The sequence below is a fragment of the Anopheles nili genome, chromosome 3 (genome assembly GCF_943737925.1).
Source record: "Anopheles nili chromosome 3, idAnoNiliSN_F5_01, whole genome shotgun sequence".
Lineage (NCBI taxonomy): Eukaryota > Metazoa > Arthropoda > Insecta > Diptera > Culicidae > Anopheles > Anopheles nili.
In genome coordinates this window covers 39,362,413-39,377,856 of record NC_071292.1, presented here as the reverse complement: position 1 = coordinate 39,377,856, position 15,444 = coordinate 39,362,413, and the positions used below count along the sequence as shown (strand labels likewise).

At 43.8% G+C, this 15,444-nt stretch overlaps 45 non-coding genes across 45 annotated transcripts; all 45 read right to left on the bottom strand.

Annotated features, from left to right (window-relative positions):
• Window positions 1-27: 27 nt before the first annotated feature.
• LOC128727936 (5S ribosomal RNA) lies at window positions 28-146 on the bottom strand. Its single transcript, XR_008410897.1, has one exon. It is a non-coding gene; the product is annotated as a 5S ribosomal RNA (ribosomal RNA).
• A 228-nt stretch (window positions 147-374) lies between these two features.
• Window positions 375-493, bottom strand: LOC128727934 (5S ribosomal RNA). The gene has a single exon (XR_008410896.1). It is a non-coding gene; the product is annotated as a 5S ribosomal RNA (ribosomal RNA).
• Window positions 494-718: 225 nt separating this feature from the next.
• Window positions 719-837, bottom strand: LOC128727933 (5S ribosomal RNA). Its single transcript, XR_008410895.1, has one exon. It is a non-coding gene; the product is annotated as a 5S ribosomal RNA (ribosomal RNA).
• A 225-nt stretch (window positions 838-1,062) lies between these two features.
• On the bottom strand, window positions 1,063-1,181 carry LOC128727932 (5S ribosomal RNA). The gene has a single exon (XR_008410894.1). It is a non-coding gene; the product is annotated as a 5S ribosomal RNA (ribosomal RNA).
• A 227-nt stretch (window positions 1,182-1,408) lies between these two features.
• Window positions 1,409-1,527, bottom strand: LOC128727931 (5S ribosomal RNA). Its single transcript, XR_008410893.1, has one exon. It is a non-coding gene; the product is annotated as a 5S ribosomal RNA (ribosomal RNA).
• Window positions 1,528-1,754: 227 nt separating this feature from the next.
• LOC128727930 (5S ribosomal RNA) lies at window positions 1,755-1,873 on the bottom strand. Its single transcript, XR_008410892.1, has one exon. It is a non-coding gene; the product is annotated as a 5S ribosomal RNA (ribosomal RNA).
• Window positions 1,874-2,101: 228 nt separating this feature from the next.
• On the bottom strand, window positions 2,102-2,220 carry LOC128727929 (5S ribosomal RNA). Its single transcript, XR_008410891.1, has one exon. It is a non-coding gene; the product is annotated as a 5S ribosomal RNA (ribosomal RNA).
• Window positions 2,221-2,447: 227 nt separating this feature from the next.
• On the bottom strand, window positions 2,448-2,566 carry LOC128727928 (5S ribosomal RNA). Its single transcript, XR_008410890.1, has one exon. It is a non-coding gene; the product is annotated as a 5S ribosomal RNA (ribosomal RNA).
• Window positions 2,567-2,794: 228 nt separating this feature from the next.
• LOC128727927 (5S ribosomal RNA) lies at window positions 2,795-2,913 on the bottom strand. The gene has a single exon (XR_008410889.1). It is a non-coding gene; the product is annotated as a 5S ribosomal RNA (ribosomal RNA).
• Window positions 2,914-3,138: 225 nt separating this feature from the next.
• Window positions 3,139-3,257, bottom strand: LOC128727925 (5S ribosomal RNA). Its single transcript, XR_008410887.1, has one exon. It is a non-coding gene; the product is annotated as a 5S ribosomal RNA (ribosomal RNA).
• Window positions 3,258-3,485: 228 nt separating this feature from the next.
• Window positions 3,486-3,604, bottom strand: LOC128727923 (5S ribosomal RNA). Its single transcript, XR_008410886.1, has one exon. It is a non-coding gene; the product is annotated as a 5S ribosomal RNA (ribosomal RNA).
• Window positions 3,605-3,832: 228 nt separating this feature from the next.
• On the bottom strand, window positions 3,833-3,951 carry LOC128727922 (5S ribosomal RNA). The gene has a single exon (XR_008410885.1). It is a non-coding gene; the product is annotated as a 5S ribosomal RNA (ribosomal RNA).
• Window positions 3,952-4,179: 228 nt separating this feature from the next.
• Window positions 4,180-4,298, bottom strand: LOC128727921 (5S ribosomal RNA). The gene has a single exon (XR_008410884.1). It is a non-coding gene; the product is annotated as a 5S ribosomal RNA (ribosomal RNA).
• A 228-nt stretch (window positions 4,299-4,526) lies between these two features.
• On the bottom strand, window positions 4,527-4,645 carry LOC128727920 (5S ribosomal RNA). Its single transcript, XR_008410883.1, has one exon. It is a non-coding gene; the product is annotated as a 5S ribosomal RNA (ribosomal RNA).
• A 225-nt stretch (window positions 4,646-4,870) lies between these two features.
• On the bottom strand, window positions 4,871-4,989 carry LOC128727919 (5S ribosomal RNA). Its single transcript, XR_008410882.1, has one exon. It is a non-coding gene; the product is annotated as a 5S ribosomal RNA (ribosomal RNA).
• Window positions 4,990-5,216: 227 nt separating this feature from the next.
• LOC128727918 (5S ribosomal RNA) lies at window positions 5,217-5,335 on the bottom strand. The gene has a single exon (XR_008410881.1). It is a non-coding gene; the product is annotated as a 5S ribosomal RNA (ribosomal RNA).
• Window positions 5,336-5,553: 218 nt separating this feature from the next.
• Window positions 5,554-5,672, bottom strand: LOC128727917 (5S ribosomal RNA). The gene has a single exon (XR_008410880.1). It is a non-coding gene; the product is annotated as a 5S ribosomal RNA (ribosomal RNA).
• A 218-nt stretch (window positions 5,673-5,890) lies between these two features.
• Window positions 5,891-6,009, bottom strand: LOC128727916 (5S ribosomal RNA). Its single transcript, XR_008410879.1, has one exon. It is a non-coding gene; the product is annotated as a 5S ribosomal RNA (ribosomal RNA).
• A 218-nt stretch (window positions 6,010-6,227) lies between these two features.
• On the bottom strand, window positions 6,228-6,346 carry LOC128727915 (5S ribosomal RNA). The gene has a single exon (XR_008410878.1). It is a non-coding gene; the product is annotated as a 5S ribosomal RNA (ribosomal RNA).
• A 226-nt stretch (window positions 6,347-6,572) lies between these two features.
• On the bottom strand, window positions 6,573-6,691 carry LOC128727913 (5S ribosomal RNA). The gene has a single exon (XR_008410876.1). It is a non-coding gene; the product is annotated as a 5S ribosomal RNA (ribosomal RNA).
• Window positions 6,692-6,917: 226 nt separating this feature from the next.
• On the bottom strand, window positions 6,918-7,036 carry LOC128727912 (5S ribosomal RNA). The gene has a single exon (XR_008410875.1). It is a non-coding gene; the product is annotated as a 5S ribosomal RNA (ribosomal RNA).
• A 228-nt stretch (window positions 7,037-7,264) lies between these two features.
• LOC128727911 (5S ribosomal RNA) lies at window positions 7,265-7,383 on the bottom strand. Its single transcript, XR_008410874.1, has one exon. It is a non-coding gene; the product is annotated as a 5S ribosomal RNA (ribosomal RNA).
• Window positions 7,384-7,611: 228 nt separating this feature from the next.
• LOC128727910 (5S ribosomal RNA) lies at window positions 7,612-7,730 on the bottom strand. Its single transcript, XR_008410873.1, has one exon. It is a non-coding gene; the product is annotated as a 5S ribosomal RNA (ribosomal RNA).
• A 228-nt stretch (window positions 7,731-7,958) lies between these two features.
• Window positions 7,959-8,077, bottom strand: LOC128727909 (5S ribosomal RNA). Its single transcript, XR_008410872.1, has one exon. It is a non-coding gene; the product is annotated as a 5S ribosomal RNA (ribosomal RNA).
• Window positions 8,078-8,302: 225 nt separating this feature from the next.
• Window positions 8,303-8,421, bottom strand: LOC128727907 (5S ribosomal RNA). Its single transcript, XR_008410871.1, has one exon. It is a non-coding gene; the product is annotated as a 5S ribosomal RNA (ribosomal RNA).
• Window positions 8,422-8,648: 227 nt separating this feature from the next.
• Window positions 8,649-8,767, bottom strand: LOC128727906 (5S ribosomal RNA). Its single transcript, XR_008410870.1, has one exon. It is a non-coding gene; the product is annotated as a 5S ribosomal RNA (ribosomal RNA).
• Window positions 8,768-8,992: 225 nt separating this feature from the next.
• On the bottom strand, window positions 8,993-9,111 carry LOC128727905 (5S ribosomal RNA). The gene has a single exon (XR_008410869.1). It is a non-coding gene; the product is annotated as a 5S ribosomal RNA (ribosomal RNA).
• A 225-nt stretch (window positions 9,112-9,336) lies between these two features.
• On the bottom strand, window positions 9,337-9,455 carry LOC128727904 (5S ribosomal RNA). Its single transcript, XR_008410868.1, has one exon. It is a non-coding gene; the product is annotated as a 5S ribosomal RNA (ribosomal RNA).
• A 225-nt stretch (window positions 9,456-9,680) lies between these two features.
• Window positions 9,681-9,799, bottom strand: LOC128727903 (5S ribosomal RNA). Its single transcript, XR_008410867.1, has one exon. It is a non-coding gene; the product is annotated as a 5S ribosomal RNA (ribosomal RNA).
• A 228-nt stretch (window positions 9,800-10,027) lies between these two features.
• On the bottom strand, window positions 10,028-10,146 carry LOC128727901 (5S ribosomal RNA). Its single transcript, XR_008410865.1, has one exon. It is a non-coding gene; the product is annotated as a 5S ribosomal RNA (ribosomal RNA).
• Window positions 10,147-10,371: 225 nt separating this feature from the next.
• LOC128727900 (5S ribosomal RNA) lies at window positions 10,372-10,490 on the bottom strand. The gene has a single exon (XR_008410864.1). It is a non-coding gene; the product is annotated as a 5S ribosomal RNA (ribosomal RNA).
• A 226-nt stretch (window positions 10,491-10,716) lies between these two features.
• Window positions 10,717-10,835, bottom strand: LOC128727899 (5S ribosomal RNA). Its single transcript, XR_008410863.1, has one exon. It is a non-coding gene; the product is annotated as a 5S ribosomal RNA (ribosomal RNA).
• A 226-nt stretch (window positions 10,836-11,061) lies between these two features.
• On the bottom strand, window positions 11,062-11,180 carry LOC128727898 (5S ribosomal RNA). The gene has a single exon (XR_008410862.1). It is a non-coding gene; the product is annotated as a 5S ribosomal RNA (ribosomal RNA).
• A 227-nt stretch (window positions 11,181-11,407) lies between these two features.
• LOC128728028 (5S ribosomal RNA) lies at window positions 11,408-11,526 on the bottom strand. The gene has a single exon (XR_008410983.1). It is a non-coding gene; the product is annotated as a 5S ribosomal RNA (ribosomal RNA).
• Window positions 11,527-11,752: 226 nt separating this feature from the next.
• Window positions 11,753-11,871, bottom strand: LOC128727897 (5S ribosomal RNA). The gene has a single exon (XR_008410861.1). It is a non-coding gene; the product is annotated as a 5S ribosomal RNA (ribosomal RNA).
• Window positions 11,872-12,097: 226 nt separating this feature from the next.
• On the bottom strand, window positions 12,098-12,216 carry LOC128727896 (5S ribosomal RNA). Its single transcript, XR_008410860.1, has one exon. It is a non-coding gene; the product is annotated as a 5S ribosomal RNA (ribosomal RNA).
• A 227-nt stretch (window positions 12,217-12,443) lies between these two features.
• Window positions 12,444-12,562, bottom strand: LOC128727895 (5S ribosomal RNA). Its single transcript, XR_008410859.1, has one exon. It is a non-coding gene; the product is annotated as a 5S ribosomal RNA (ribosomal RNA).
• A 227-nt stretch (window positions 12,563-12,789) lies between these two features.
• On the bottom strand, window positions 12,790-12,908 carry LOC128727894 (5S ribosomal RNA). The gene has a single exon (XR_008410858.1). It is a non-coding gene; the product is annotated as a 5S ribosomal RNA (ribosomal RNA).
• A 227-nt stretch (window positions 12,909-13,135) lies between these two features.
• On the bottom strand, window positions 13,136-13,254 carry LOC128727893 (5S ribosomal RNA). Its single transcript, XR_008410857.1, has one exon. It is a non-coding gene; the product is annotated as a 5S ribosomal RNA (ribosomal RNA).
• Window positions 13,255-13,481: 227 nt separating this feature from the next.
• On the bottom strand, window positions 13,482-13,600 carry LOC128728027 (5S ribosomal RNA). The gene has a single exon (XR_008410982.1). It is a non-coding gene; the product is annotated as a 5S ribosomal RNA (ribosomal RNA).
• Window positions 13,601-13,826: 226 nt separating this feature from the next.
• LOC128727891 (5S ribosomal RNA) lies at window positions 13,827-13,945 on the bottom strand. Its single transcript, XR_008410856.1, has one exon. It is a non-coding gene; the product is annotated as a 5S ribosomal RNA (ribosomal RNA).
• Window positions 13,946-14,171: 226 nt separating this feature from the next.
• On the bottom strand, window positions 14,172-14,290 carry LOC128727889 (5S ribosomal RNA). The gene has a single exon (XR_008410854.1). It is a non-coding gene; the product is annotated as a 5S ribosomal RNA (ribosomal RNA).
• Window positions 14,291-14,516: 226 nt separating this feature from the next.
• LOC128727888 (5S ribosomal RNA) lies at window positions 14,517-14,635 on the bottom strand. The gene has a single exon (XR_008410853.1). It is a non-coding gene; the product is annotated as a 5S ribosomal RNA (ribosomal RNA).
• A 226-nt stretch (window positions 14,636-14,861) lies between these two features.
• On the bottom strand, window positions 14,862-14,980 carry LOC128727887 (5S ribosomal RNA). Its single transcript, XR_008410852.1, has one exon. It is a non-coding gene; the product is annotated as a 5S ribosomal RNA (ribosomal RNA).
• A 226-nt stretch (window positions 14,981-15,206) lies between these two features.
• On the bottom strand, window positions 15,207-15,325 carry LOC128727886 (5S ribosomal RNA). Its single transcript, XR_008410851.1, has one exon. It is a non-coding gene; the product is annotated as a 5S ribosomal RNA (ribosomal RNA).
• Window positions 15,326-15,444: the final 119 nt, after the last annotated feature.

Here is a 15,444-nt window from a genome sequence, read left to right as displayed (position 1 = left end):
GATGCTGGAGGTGAAAAAAAGTTGGGATGCCAACGACACATGGTTTTCCCAAGTGGTCACCCACCTAAGTACTAGCCATGCCCGATGTTGCTTAACTTCGGTGATCGGACGAGAACCGGTGTTTTCAACATGGTATGGTCGTTGCCAAGCATCGGCGACGTTCGTTTGCAATAAGAACCATCCCAGCAACTGCTGCGGTGTCTAAAATTAAACGACGGGAAGCATAAAGCTAAGGTTCGATTCCAGGCTAGGATAGACGGAACAAATAAAAATACAATTTTCGATAAAAAAAGAGTATGAAAAAAGTTTTTTCCATCAACAAGCAGTACAAAATACAACCAAACACTGATGCTGGAGGTGAAAAAAAGTTGGGATGCCAACGACACATGGTTTTCCCAAGTGGTCACCCACCTAAGTACTAGCCATGCCCGATGTTGCTTAACTTCGGTGATCGGACGAGAACCGGTGTTTTCAACATGGTATGGTCGTTGCCAAGCATCGGCGACGTTCGTTTGCAATAAGAACCATCCCAGCAACTGCTGCGGTGTCTAAAATTAAACGACGGGAAGCATAAAGCACAGGTTCGATTCCAGGCTACGATAGACGGAACAAATAAAAATACAATTTTCGATAAAAAAGAGTATGAAAAAGTTTGTTCCATCAACAAGCAGTACAAAATACAACCAACACTGATGCTGGAGGTGAAAAAAAGTTGGGATGCCAACGACACATGGTTTTCCCAAGTGGTCACCCACCTAAGTACTAGCCATGCCCGATGTTGCTTAACTTCGGTGATCGGACGAGAACCGGTGTTTTCAACATGGTATGGTCGTTGCCAAGCATCGGCAACGCTCGTTTGCAATAAGAACCATCCCAGCAACTGCTGCGGTGTCTAAAATTAAACGACGGGGAGCAAAAAGCACAGGTTCGATTCCAGGCTACGATAGACGGAACAAATAAAAATGCAATTTTCGATGAAAAAGAGTATGAAAAAGTTTGTTCCATCAACAAGCAGTACAAAATACAACCAACACTGATGCTGGAGGTGAAAAAAAGTTGGGATGCCAACGACACATGGTTTTCCCAAGTGGTCACCCACCTAAGTACTAGCCATGCCCGATGTTGCTTAACTTCGGTGATCGGACGAGAACCGGTGTTTTCAACATGGTATGGTCGTTGCCAAGCATCGGCGACGTTCGTTTGCAATAAGAACCATCCCAGCAACCGCTACGGTGTCTAAAATTAAACGACGGGGAGCATAAAGCTAAGGTTCGATTCCAGGCTAGGATAGACGGAACAAATAAAAATACAATTTTCGATAAAAAAGAGTATGAAAAAAGTTTGTTCCATCAACAAGCAGTACAAAATACAACCAAACACTGATGCTGGAGGTGAAAAAAAGTTGGGATGCCAACGACACATGGTTTTCCCAAGTGGTCACCCACCTAAGTACTAGCCATGCCCGATGTTGCTTAACTTCGGTGATCGGACGAGAACCGGTGTTTTCAACATGGTATGGTCGTTGCCAAGCATCGGCGACGTTCGTTTGCAATAAGAACCATCCCAGCAACTGCTGCGGTGTCTAAAATTAAACGACGGGAAGCAAAAAGCACAGGTTCGATTCCAGGCTAGGATAGACGGAACAAATAAAAATACAATTTTCGATAAAAAAGAGTATGAAAAAAGTTTGTTCCATCAACAAGCAGTACAAAATACAACCAAACACTGATGCTGGAGGTGAAAAAAAGTTAGGATGCCAACGACACATGGTTTTCCCAAGTGGTCACCCACCTAAGTACTAGCCATGCCCGATGTTGCTTAACTTCGGTGATCGGACGAGAACCGGTGTTTTCAACATGGTATGGTCGTTGCCAAGCATCGGCGACGTTCGTTTGCAATAAGAACCATCCCAGCAACCGATGGGGTGTCTAAAATTAAACGACGGGAAGTATAAAGCTAAGGTTCGATTCCAGGCTAGGATAGACGAAACAATTAAAAATACAATTTTCGATAAAAAAAGAGTATGAAAAAAGTTTTTTCCATCAACAAGCAGTACAAAATACAACCAAACACTGATGCTGGAGGTGAAAAAAAGTTGGGATGCCAACGACACATGGTTTTCCCAAGTGGTCACCCACCTAAGTACTAGCCATGCCCGATGTTGCTTAACTTCGGTGATCGGACGAGAACCGGTGTTTTCAACATGGTATGGTCGTTGCCAAGCATCGGCGACGTTCGTTTGCAATAAGAACCATCCCAGCAACCGATGGGGGGTCTAAAATTAAACGACGGGAAGCAAAAAGCACAGGTTCGATTCCAGGCTAGGATAGACGGAACAAATAAAAATACAATTTTCGATAAAAAAGAGTATGAAAAAAGTTTGTTCCATCAACAAGCAGTACAAAATACAACCAAACACTGATGCTGGAGGTGAAAAAAAGTTAGGATGCCAACGACACATGGTTTTCCCAAGTGGTCACCCACCTAAGTACTAGCCATGCCCGATGTTGCTTAACTTCGGTGATCGGACGAGAACCGGTGTTTTCAACATGGTATGGTCGTTGCCAAGCATCGGCGACGTTCGTTTGCAATAAGAACCATCCCAGCAACCGATGGGGGGTCTAAAATTAAACGACGGGAAGCATAAAGCTAAGGTTCGATTCCAGGCTAGGATAGACGGAACAAATAAAAATACAATTTTCGATAAAAAAAGAGTATGAAAAAAGTTTTTTCCATCAACAAGCAGTACAAAATACAACCAAACACTGATGCTGGAGGTGAAAAAAAGTTGGGATGCCAACGACACATGGTTTTCCCAAGTGGTCACCCACCTAAGTACTAGCCATGCCCGATGTTGCTTAACTTCGGTGATCGGACGAGAACCGGTGTTTTCAACATGGTATGGTCGTTGCCAAGCATCGGCGACGTTCGTTTGCAATAAGAACCATCCCAGCAACCGCTACGGTGTCTAAAATTAAACGACGGGGAGCATAAAGCTAAGGTTCGATTCCAGGCTAGGATAGACGGAACAAATAAAAATGCAATTTTCGATGAAAAAGAGTATGAAAAAGTTTGTTCCATCAACAAGCAGTACAAAATACAACCAACACTGATGCTGGAGGTGAAAAAAAGTTGGGATGCCAACGACACATGGTTTTCCCAAGTGGTCACCCACCTAAGTACTAGCCATGCCCGATGTTGCTTAACTTCGGTGATCGGACGAGAACCGGTGTTTTCAACATGGTATGGTCGTTGCCAAGCATCGGCGACGTTCGTTTGCAATAAGAACCATCCCAGCAACTGCTGCGGTGTCTAAAATTAAACGACGGGAAGCATAAAGCTAAGGTTCGATTCCAGGCTAGGATAGACGGAACAAATAAAAATACAATTTTCGATAAAAAAAGAGTATGAAAAAAGTTTTTTCCATCAACAAGCAGTACAAAATACAACCAAACACTGATGCTGGAGGTGAAAAAAAGTTGGGATGCCAACGACACATGGTTTTCCCAAGTGGTCACCCACCTAAGTACTAGCCATGCCCGATGTTGCTTAACTTCGGTGATCGGACGAGAACCGGTGTTTTCAACATGGTATGGTCGTTGCCAAGCATCGGCGACGTTCGTTTGCAATAAGAACCATCCCAGCAACCGATGGGGGGTCTAAAATTAAACGACGGGAAGCATAAAGCTAAGGTTCGATTCCAGGCTAGGATAGACGGAACAAATAAAAATACAATTTTCGATAAAAAAAGAGTATGAAAAAAGTTTTTTCCATCAACAAGCAGTACAAAATACAACCAAACACTGATGCTGGAGGTGAAAAAAAGTTGGGATGCCAACGACACATGGTTTTCCCAAGTGGTCACCCACCTAAGTACTAGCCATGCCCGATGTTGCTTAACTTCGGTGATCGGACGAGAACCGGTGTTTTCAACATGGTATGGTCGTTGCCAAGCATCGGCGACGTTCGTTTGCAATAAGAACCATCCCAGCAACCGCTGCGGTGTCTAAAATTAAACGACGGGAAGCATAAAGCTAAGGTTCGATTCCAGGCTAGGATAGACGGAACAAATAAAAATACAATTTTCGATAAAAAAAGAGTATGAAAAAAGTTTTTTCCATCAACAAGCAGTACAAAATACAACCAAACACTGATGCTGGAGGTGAAAAAAAGTTGGGATGCCAACGACACATGGTTTTCCCAAGTGGTCACCCACCTAAGTACTAGCCATGCCCGATGTTGCTTAACTTCGGTGATCGGACGAGAACCGGTGTTTTCAACATGGTATGGTCGTTGCCAAGCATCGGCGACGTTCGTTTGCAATAAGAACCATCCCAGCAACCGATGGGGGGCCTAAAATTAAACGACGGGAAGCATAAAGCTAAGGTTCGATTCCAGGCTAGGATAGACGGAACAAATAAAAATACAATTTTCGATAAAAAAAGAGTATGAAAAAAGTTTTTTCCATCAACAAGCAGTACAAAATACAACCAAACACTGATGCTGGAGGTGAAAAAAAGTTGGGATGCCAACGACACATGGTTTTCCCAAGTGGTCACCCACCTAAGTACTAGCCATGCCCGATGTTGCTTAACTTCGGTGATCGGACGAGAACCGGTGTTTTCAACATGGTATGGTCGTTGCCAAGCATCGGCGACGTTCGTTTGCAATAAGAACCATCCCAGCAACTGCTGCGGTGTCTAAAATTAAACGACGGGAAGCAAAAAGCACAGGTTCGATTCCAGGCTAGGATAGACGGAACAAATAAAAATGCAATTTTCGATGAAAAAGAGTATGAAAAAGTTTGTTCCATCAACAAGCAGTACAAAATACAACCAACACTGATGCTGGAGGTGAAAAAAAGTTGGGATGCCAACGACACATGGTTTTCCCAAGTGGTCACCCACCTAAGTACTAGCCATGCCCGATGTTGCTTAACTTCGGTGATCGGACGAGAACCGGTGTTTTCAACATGGTATGGTCGTTGCCAAGCATCGGCGACGTTCGTTTGCAATAAGAACCATCCCAGCAACCGCTACGGTGTCTAAAATTAAACGACGGGGAGCATAAAGCTAAGGTTCGATTCCAGGCTACGATAGACGGAACAAATAAAAATACAATTTTCGATAAAAAAGAGTATGAAAAAAGTTTGTTCCATCAACAAGCAGTACAAAATACAACCAAACACTGATGCTGGAGGTGAAAAAAAGTTGGGATGCCAACGACACATGGTTTTCCCAAGTGGTCACCCACCTAAGTACTAGCCATGCCCGATGTTGCTTAACTTCGGTGATCGGACGAGAACCGGTGTTTTCAACATGGTATGGTCGTTGCCAAGCATCGGCGACGTTCGTTTGCAATAAGAACCATCCCAGCAACCGCTGCGGTGTCTAAAATTAAACGACGGGAAGCATAAAGCTAAGGTTCGATTCCAGGCTAGGATAGACGGAACAAATAAAAATACAATTTTCGATAAAAAAGAGTATGAAAAAAGTTTTTTCCATCAACAAGCAGTACAAAATACAACCAAACATTGATGAAAAAAAGTTGGGATGCCAACGACACATGGTTTTCCCAAGTGGTCACCCACCTAAGTACTAGCCATGCCCGATGTTGCTTAACTTCGGTGATCGGACGAGAACCGGTGTTTTCAACATGGTATGGTCGTTGCCAAGCATCGGCGACGTTCGTTTGCAATAAGAACCATCCCAGCAACCGCTGCGGTGTCTAAAATTAAACGACAGGGAGCAAAAAGCACAGGTTCGATTCCAGGCTACGATAGACGGAACAAATAAAAATACAATTTTCGATAAAAAAGAGTATGAAAAAAGTTTTTTCCATCAACAAGCAGTACAAAATACAACCAAACATTGATGAAAAAAAGCTGGGATGCCAACGACACATGGTTTTCCCAAGTGGTCACCCACCTAAGTACTAGCCATGCCCGATGTTGCTTAACTTCGGTGATCGGACGAGAACCGGTGTTTTCAACATGGTATGGTCGTTGCCAAGCATCGGCGACGTTCGTTTGCAATAAGAACCATCCCAGCAACCGCTGCGGTGTCTAAAATTAAACGACAGGGAGCAAAAAGCACAGGTTCGATTCCAGGCTAGGATAGACGGAACAAATAAAAATACAATTTTCGATAAAAAAGAGTATGAAAAAAGTTTTTTCCATCAACAAGCAGTACAAAATACAACCAAACATTGATGAAAAAAAGTTGGGATGCCAACGACACATGGTTTTCCCAAGTGGTCACCCACCTAAGTACTAGCCATGCCCGATGTTGCTTAACTTCGGTGATCGGACGAGAACCGGTGTTTTCAACATGGTATGGTCGTTGCCAAGCATCGGCGACGTTCGTTTGCAATAAGAACCATCCCAGCAACCGCTGCGGTGTCTAAAATTAAACGACGGGGAGCAAAAAGCACAGGTTCGATTCCAGGCTACGATAGACGGAACAAATAAAAATACAATTTTCGATGAAAAAGAGTATTAAAAAGTTTGTTCCATCAACAAGCAGTACAAAATACAACCAAACACTGATGCTGGAGGTGAAAAAAAGTTGGGATGCCAACGACACATGGTTTTCCCAAGTGGTCACCCACCTAAGTACTAGCCATGCCCGATGTTGCTTAACTTCGGTGATCGGACGAGAACCGGTGTTTTCAACATGGTATGGTCGTTGCCAAGCATCGGCGACGTTCGTTTGCAATAAGAACCATCCCAGCAACCGATGGGGTGTCGAAAATTAAACGACGGGGAGCAAAAAGCACAGGTTCGATTCCAGGCTAGGATAGACGGAACAAATAAAAATGCAATTTTCGATGAAAAAGAGTATGAAAAAGTTTGTTCCATCAACAAGCAGTACAAAATACAACCAAACACTGATGCTGGAGGTGAAAAAAAGTTGGGATGCCAACGACACATGGTTTTCCCAAGTGGTCACCCACCTAAGTACTAGCCATGCCCGATGTTGCTTAACTTCGGTGATCGGACGAGAACCGGTGTTTTCAACATGGTATGGTCGTTGCCAAGCATCGGCGACGTTCGTTTGCAATAAGAACCATCCCAGCAACTGCTGCGGTGTCTAAAATTAAACGACGGGAAGCATAAAGCTAAGGTTCGATTCCAGGCTAGGATAGACGGAACAAATAAAAATACAATTTTCGATAAAAAAAGAGTATGAAAAAAGTTTTTTCCATCAACAAGCAGTACAAAATACAACCAAACACTGATGCTGGAGGTGAAAAAAAGTTGGGATGCCAACGACACATGGTTTTCCCAAGTGGTCACCCACCTAAGTACTAGCCATGCCCGATGTTGCTTAACTTCGGTGATCGGACGAGAACCGGTGTTTTCAACATGGTATGGTCGTTGCCAAGCATCGGCGACGTTCGTTTGCAATAAGAACCATCCCAGCAACCGCTGCGGTGTCTAAAATTAAACGACGGGAAGCATAAAGCTAAGGTTCGATTCCAGGCTAGGATAGACGGAACAAATAAAAATACAATTTTCGATAAAAAAAGAGTATGAAAAAAGTTTTTTCCATCAACAAGCAGTACAAAATACAACCAAACACTGATGCTGGAGGTGAAAAAAAGTTGGGATGCCAACGACACATGGTTTTCCCAAGTGGTCACCCACCTAAGTACTAGCCATGCCCGATGTTGCTTAACTTCGGTGATCGGACGAGAACCGGTGTTTTCAACATGGTATGGTCGTTGCCAAGCATCGGCGACGTTCGTTTGCAATAAGAACCATCCCAGCAACCGATGGGGGGCCTAAAATTAAACGACGGGAAGCATAAAGCTAAGGTTCGATTCCAGGCTAGGATAGACGGAACAAATAAAAATACAATTTTCGATAAAAAAAGAGTATGAAAAAAGTTTTTTCCATCAACAAGCAGTACAAAATACAACCAAACACTGATGCTGGAGGTGAAAAAAAGTTGGGATGCCAACGACACATGGTTTTCCCAAGTGGTCACCCACCTAAGTACTAGCCATGCCCGATGTTGCTTAACTTCGGTGATCGGACGAGAACCGGTGTTTTCAACATGGTATGGTCGTTGCCAAGCATCGGCGACGTTCGTTTGCAATAAGAACCATCCCAGCAACTGCTGCGGTGTCTAAAATTAAACGACGGGAAGCAAAAAGCACAGGTTCGATTCCAGGCTAGGATAGACGGAACAAATAAAAATGCAATTTTCGATGAAAAAGAGTATGAAAAAGTTTGTTCCATCAACAAGCAGTACAAAATACAACCAACACTGATGCTGGAGGTGAAAAAAAGTTGGGATGCCAACGACACATGGTTTTCCCAAGTGGTCACCCACCTAAGTACTAGCCATGCCCGATGTTGCTTAACTTCGGTGATCGGACGAGAACCGGTGTTTTCAACATGGTATGGTCGTTGCCAAGCATCGGCGACGTTCGTTTGCAATAAGAACCATCCCAGCAACCGCTACGGTGTCTAAAATTAAACGACGGGGAGCATAAAGCTAAGGTTCGATTCCAGGCTACGATAGACGGAACAAATAAAAATACAATTTTCGATAAAAAAGAGTATGAAAAAAGTTTGTTCCATCAACAAGCAGTACAAAATACAACCAAACACTGATGCTGGAGGTGAAAAAAAGTTGGGATGCCAACGACACATGGTTTTCCCAAGTGGTCACCCACCTAAGTACTAGCCATGCCCGATGTTGCTTAACTTCGGTGATCGGACGAGAACCGGTGTTTTCAACATGGTATGGTCGTTGCCAAGCATCGGCGACGTTCGTTTGCAATAAGAACCATCCCAGCAACCGATGGGGGGTCTAAAATTAAACGACGGGGAGCATAAAGCTAAGGTTCGATTCCAGGCTAGGATAGACGGAACAAATAAAAATGCAATTTTCGATGAAAAAGAGTATGAAAAAGTTTGTTCCATCAACAAGCAGTACAAAATACAACCAACACTGATGCTGGAGGTGAAAAAAAGTTGGGATGCCAACGACACATGGTTTTCCCAAGTGGTCACCCACCTAAGTACTAGCCATGCCCGATGTTGCTTAACTTCGGTGATCGGACGAGAACCGGTGTTTTCAACATGGTATGGTCGTTGCCAAGCATCGGCGACGTTCGTTTGCAATAAGAACCATCCCAGCAACCGCTACGGTGTCTAAAATTAAACGACGGGAAGCATAAAGCTAAGGTTCGATTCCAGGCTAGGATAGACGGAACAAATAAAAATGCAATTTTCGATGAAAAAGAGTATGAAAAAGTTTGTTCCATCAACAAGCAGTACAAAATACAACCAACACTGATGCTGGAGGTGAAAAAAAGTTGGGATGCCAACGACACATGGTTTTCCCAAGTGGTCACCCACCTAAGTACTAGCCATGCCCGATGTTGCTTAACTTCGGTGATCGGACGAGAACCGGTGTTTTCAACATGGTATGGTCGTTGCCAAGCATCGGCGACGTTCGTTTGCAATAAGAACCATCCCAGCAACCGCTACGGTGTCTAAAATTAAACGACGGGGAGCATAAAGCTAAGGTTCGATTCCAGGCTAGGATAGACGGAACAAATAAAAATGCAATTTTCGATGAAAAAGAGTATGAAAAAGTTTGTTCCATCAACAAGCAGTACAAAATACAACCAACACTGATGCTGGAGGTGAAAAAAAGTTGGGATGCCAACGACACATGGTTTTCCCAAGTGGTCACCCACCTAAGTACTAGCCATGCCCGATGTTGCTTAACTTCGGTGATCGGACGAGAACCGGTGTTTTCAACATGGTATGGTCGTTGCCAAGCATCGGCGACGTTCGTTTGCAATAAGAACCATCCCAGCAACTGCTGCGGTGTCTAAAATTAAACGACGGGAAGCATAAAGCTAAGGTTCGATTCCAGGCTAGGATAGACGGAACAAATAAAAATACAATTTTCGATAAAAAAAGAGTATGAAAAAAGTTTTTTCCATCAACAAGCAGTACAAAATACAACCAAACACTGATGCTGGAGGTGAAAAAAAGTTGGGATGCCAACGACACATGGTTTTCCCAAGTGGTCACCCACCTAAGTACTAGCCATGCCCGATGTTGCTTAACTTCGGTGATCGGACGAGAACCGGTGTTTTCAACATGGTATGGTCGTTGCCAAGCATCGGCGACGTTCGTTTGCAATAAGAACCATCCCAGCAACTGCTGCGGTGTCTAAAATTAAACGACGGGAAGCATAAAGCACAGGTTCGATTCCAGGCTACGATAGACGGAACAAATAAAAATACAATTTTCGATAAAAAAGAGTATGAAAAAGTTTGTTCCATCAACAAGCAGTACAAAATACAACCAACACTGATGCTGGAGGTGAAAAAAAGTTGGGATGCCAACGACACATGGTTTTCCCAAGTGGTCACCCACCTAAGTACTAGCCATGCCCGATGTTGCTTAACTTCGGTGATCGGACGAGAACCGGTGTTTTCAACATGGTATGGTCGTTGCCAAGCATCGGCGACGTTCGTTTGCAATAAGAACCATCCCAGCAACCGCTGCGGTGTCTAAAATTAAACGACGGGGAGCAAAAAGCACAGGTTCGATTCCAGGCTACGATAGACGGAACAAATAAAAATGCAATTTTCGATTAAAAAGAGTATGAAAAAGTTTGTTCCATCAACAAGCAGTACAAAATACAACCAAACACTGATGCTGGAGGTGAAAAAAAGTTGGGATGCCAACGACACATGGTTTTCCCAAGTGGTCACCCACCTAAGTACTAGCCATGCCCGATGTTGCTTAACTTCGGTGATCGGACGAGAACCGGTGTTTTCAACATGGTATGGTCGTTGCCAAGCATCGGCGACGTTCGTTTGCAATAAGAACCATCCCAGCAACCGCTGCGGTGTCTAAAATTAAACGACGGGGAGCAAAAAGCACAGGTTCGATTCCAGGCTAGGATAGACGGAACAAATAAAAATACAATTTTCGATTAAAAAGAGTATGAAAAAGTTTGTTCCATCAACAAGCAGTACAAAATACAACCAAACACTGATGCTGGAGGTGAAAAAAAGTTGGGATGCCAACGACACATGGTTTTCCCAAGTGGTCACCCACCTAAGTACTAGCCATGCCCGATGTTGCTTAACTTCGGTGATCGGACGAGAACCGGTGTTTTCAACATGGTATGGTCGTTGCCAAGCATCGGCGACGTTCGTTTGCAATAAGAACCATCCCAGCAACCGATGGGGTGTCTAAAATTAAACGACGGGGAGCAAAAAGCACAGGTTCGATTCCAGGCTAGGATAGACGGAACAAATAAAAATACAATTTTCGATAAAAAAGCGTATGAAAAAAGTTTTTTCCATCAACAATCAGTACAAAATACAACCAAACACTGATGCTGGAGGTGAAAAAAAGTTGGGATGCCAACGACACATGGTTTTCCCAAGTGGTCACCCACCTAAGTACTAGCCATGCCCGATGTTGCTTAACTTCAGTGATCGGACGAGAACCGGTGTTTTCAACATGGTATGGTCGTTGCCAAGCATCGGCGACGTTTGTTTGCAATAAGAACCATCCCAGCAACCGCTGCGGTGTCTAAAATTAAACGACGGGGAGCAAAAAGCACAGGTTCGATTACAGGCTAGGATAGACGGAACAAATAAAAATACAATTTTCGATTAAAAAGAGTATGAAAAAGTTTTTTCCATCAACAAGCAGTACAAAATACAACCAAACACTGATGCTGGAGGTGAAAAAAAGTTGGGATGCCAACGACACATGGTTTTCCCAAGTGGTCACCCACCTAAGTACTAGCCATGCCCGATGTTGCTTAACTTCGGTGATCGGACGAGAACCGGTGTTTTCAACATGGTATGGTCGTTGCCAAGCATCGGCGACGTTCGTTTGCAATAAGAACCATCCCAGCAACCGATGGGGTGTCTAAAATTAAACGACGGGGAGCAAAAAGCACAGGTTCGATTCCAGGCTACGATAGACGGAACAAATAAAAATGCAATTTTCGATTAAAAAGAGTATGAAAAAGTTTGTTCCATCAACAAGCAGTACAAAATACAACCAAACACTGATGCTGGAGGTGAAAAAAAGTTGGGATGCCAACGACACATGGTTTTCCCAAGTGGTCACCCACCTAAGTACTAGCCATGCCCGATGTTGCTTAACTTCGGTGATCGGACGAGAACCGGTGTTTTCAACATGGTATGGTCGTTGCCAAGCATCGGCGACGTTCGTTTGCAATAAGAACCATCCCAGCAACCGCTGCGGTGTCTAAAATTAAACGACGGGGAGCAAAAAGCACAGGTTCGATTCCAGGCTAGGATAGACGGAACAAATAAAAATACAATTTTCGATAAAAAAGCGTATGAAAAAAGTTTTTTCCATCAACAATCAGTACAAAATACAACCAAACACTGATGCTGGAGGTGAAAAAAAGTTGGGATGCCAACGACACATGGTTTTCCCAAGTGGTCACCCACCTAAGTACTAGCCATGCCCGATGTTGCTTAACTTCGGTGATCGGACGAGAACCGGTGTTTTCAACATGGTATGGTCGTTGCCAAGCATCGGCGACGTTCGTTTGCAATAAGAACCATCCCAGCAACCGATGGGGTGTCTAAAATTAAACGACGGGGAGCAAAAAGCACAGGTTCGATTCCAGGCTAGGATAGACGGAACAAATAAAAATACAATTTTCGATAAAAAAGCGTATGAAAAAAGTTTGTTCCATCAACAATCAGTACAAAATACAACCAAACACTGATGCTGGAGGTGAAAAAAAGTTGGGATGCCAACGACACATGGTTTTCCCAAGTGGTCACCCACCTAAGTACTAGCCATGCCCGATGTTGCTTAACTTCGGTGATCGGACGAGAACCGGTGTTTTCAACATGGTATGGTCGTTGCCAAGCATCGGCGACGTTCGTTTGCAATAAGAACCATCCCAGCAACCGATGGGGTGTCTAAAATTAAACGACGGGGAGCAAAAAGCACAGGTTCGATTCCAGGCTAGGATAGACGGAACAAATAAAAATACAATTTTCGATAAAAAAGCGTATGAAAAAAGTTTTTTCCATCAACAATCAGTACAAAATACAACCAAACACTGATGCTGGAGGTGAAAAAAAGTTGGGATGCCAACGACACATGGTTTTCCCAAGTGGTCACCCACCTAAGTACTAGCCATGCCCGATGTTGCTTAACTTCGGTGATCGGACGAGAACCGGTGTTTTCAACATGGTATGGTCGTTGCCAAGCATCGGCGACGTTCGTTTGCAATAAGAACCATCCCAGCAACCGATGGGGTGTCTAAAATTAAACGACGGGGAGCAAAAAGCACAGGTTCGATTCCAGGCTAGGATAGACGGAACAAATAAAAATACAATTTTCGATAAAAAAGCGTATGAAAAAAGTTTTTTCCATCAACAATCAGTACAAAATACAACCAAACACTGATGCTGGAGGTGAAAAAAAGTTGGGATGCCAACGACACATGGTTTTCCCAAGTGGTCACCCACCTAAGTACTAGCCATGCCCGATGTTGCTTAACTTCAGTGATCGGACGAGAACCGGTGTTTTCAACATGGTATGGTCGTTGCCAAGCATCGGCGACGTTTGTTTGCAATAAGAACCATCCCAGCAACCGCTGCGGTGTCTAAAATTAAACGACGGGGAGCAAAAAGCACAGGTTCGATTACAGGCTAGGATAGACGGAACAAATAAAAATACAATTTTCGATTAAAAAGAGTATGAAAAAGTTTTTTCCATCAACAAGCAGTACAAAATACAACCAAACACTGATGCTGGAGGTGAAAAAAAGTTGGGATGCCAACGACACATGGTTTTCCCAAGTGGTCACCCACCTAAGTACTAGCCATGCCCGATGTTGCTTAACTTCGGTGATCGGACGAGAACCGGTGTTTTCAACATGGTATGGTCGTTGCCAAGCATCGGCGACGTTCGTTTGCAATAAGAACCATCCCAGCAACCGATGGGGTGTCTAAAATTAAACGACGGGGAGCAAAAAGCACAGGTTCGATTCCAGGCTACGATAGACGGAACAAATAAAAATGCAATTTTCGATTAAAAAGAGTATGAAAAAGTTTGTTCCATCAACAAGCAGTACAAAATACAACCAAACACTGATGCTGGAGGTGAAAAAAAGTTGGGATGCCAACGACACATGGTTTTCCCAAGTGGTCACCCACCTAAGTACTAGCCATGCCCGATGTTGCTTAACTTCGGTGATCGGACGAGAACCGGTGTTTTCAACATGGTATGGTCGTTGCCAAGCATCGGCGACGTTCGTTTGCAATAAGAACCATCCCAGCAACCGCTGCGGTGTCTAAAATTAAACGACGGGGAGCAAAAAGCACAGGTTCGATTCCAGGCTAGGATAGACGGAACAAATAAAAATACAATTTTCGATTAAAAAGAGTATGAAAAAGTTTTTTCCATCAACAAGCAGTACAAAATACAACCAAACACTGATGCTGGAGGTGAAAAAAAGTTGGGATGCCAACGACACATGGTTTTCCCAAGTGGTCACCCACCTAAGTACTAGCCATGCCCGATGTTGCTTAACTTCGGTGATCGGACGAGAACCGGTGTTTTCAACATGGTATGGTCGTTGCCAAGCATCGGCGACGTTCGTTTGCAATAAGAACCATCCCAGCAACCGCTGCGGTGTCTAAAATTAAACGACGGGGAGCAAAAAGCACAGGTTCGATTCCAGGCTACGATAGACGGAACAAATAAAAATGCAATTTTCGATTAAAAAGAGTATGAAAAAGTTTGTTCCATCAACAAGCAGTACAAAATACAACCAAACACTGATGCTGGAGGTGAAAAAAAGTTGGGATGCCAACGACACATGGTTTTCCCAAGTGGTCACCCACCTAAGTACTAGCCATGCCCGATGTTGCTTAACTTCGGTGATCGGACGAGAACCGGTGTTTTCAACATGGTATGGTCGTTGCCAAGCATCGGCGACGTTCGTTTGCAATAAGAACCATCCCAGCAACCGCTGCGGTGTCTAAAATTAAACGACGGGGAGCAAAAAGCACAGGTTCGATTCCAGGCTAGGATAGACGGAACAAATAAAAATACAATTTTCGATTAAAAAGAGTATGAAAAAGTTTTTTCCATCAACAAGCAGTACAAAATACAACCAAACACTGATGCTGGAGGTGAAAAAAAGTTGGGATGCCAACGACACATGGTTTTCCCAAGTGGTCACCCACCTAAGTACTAGCCATGCCCGATGTTGCTTAACTTCGGTGATCGGACGAGAACCGGTGTTTTCAACATGGTATGGTCGTTGCCAAGCATCGGCGACGTTCGTTTGCAATAAGAACCATCCCAGCAACCGCTGCGGTGTCTAAAATTAAACGACGGGGAGCAAAAAGCACAGGTTCGATTCCAGGCTAGGATAGACGGAACAA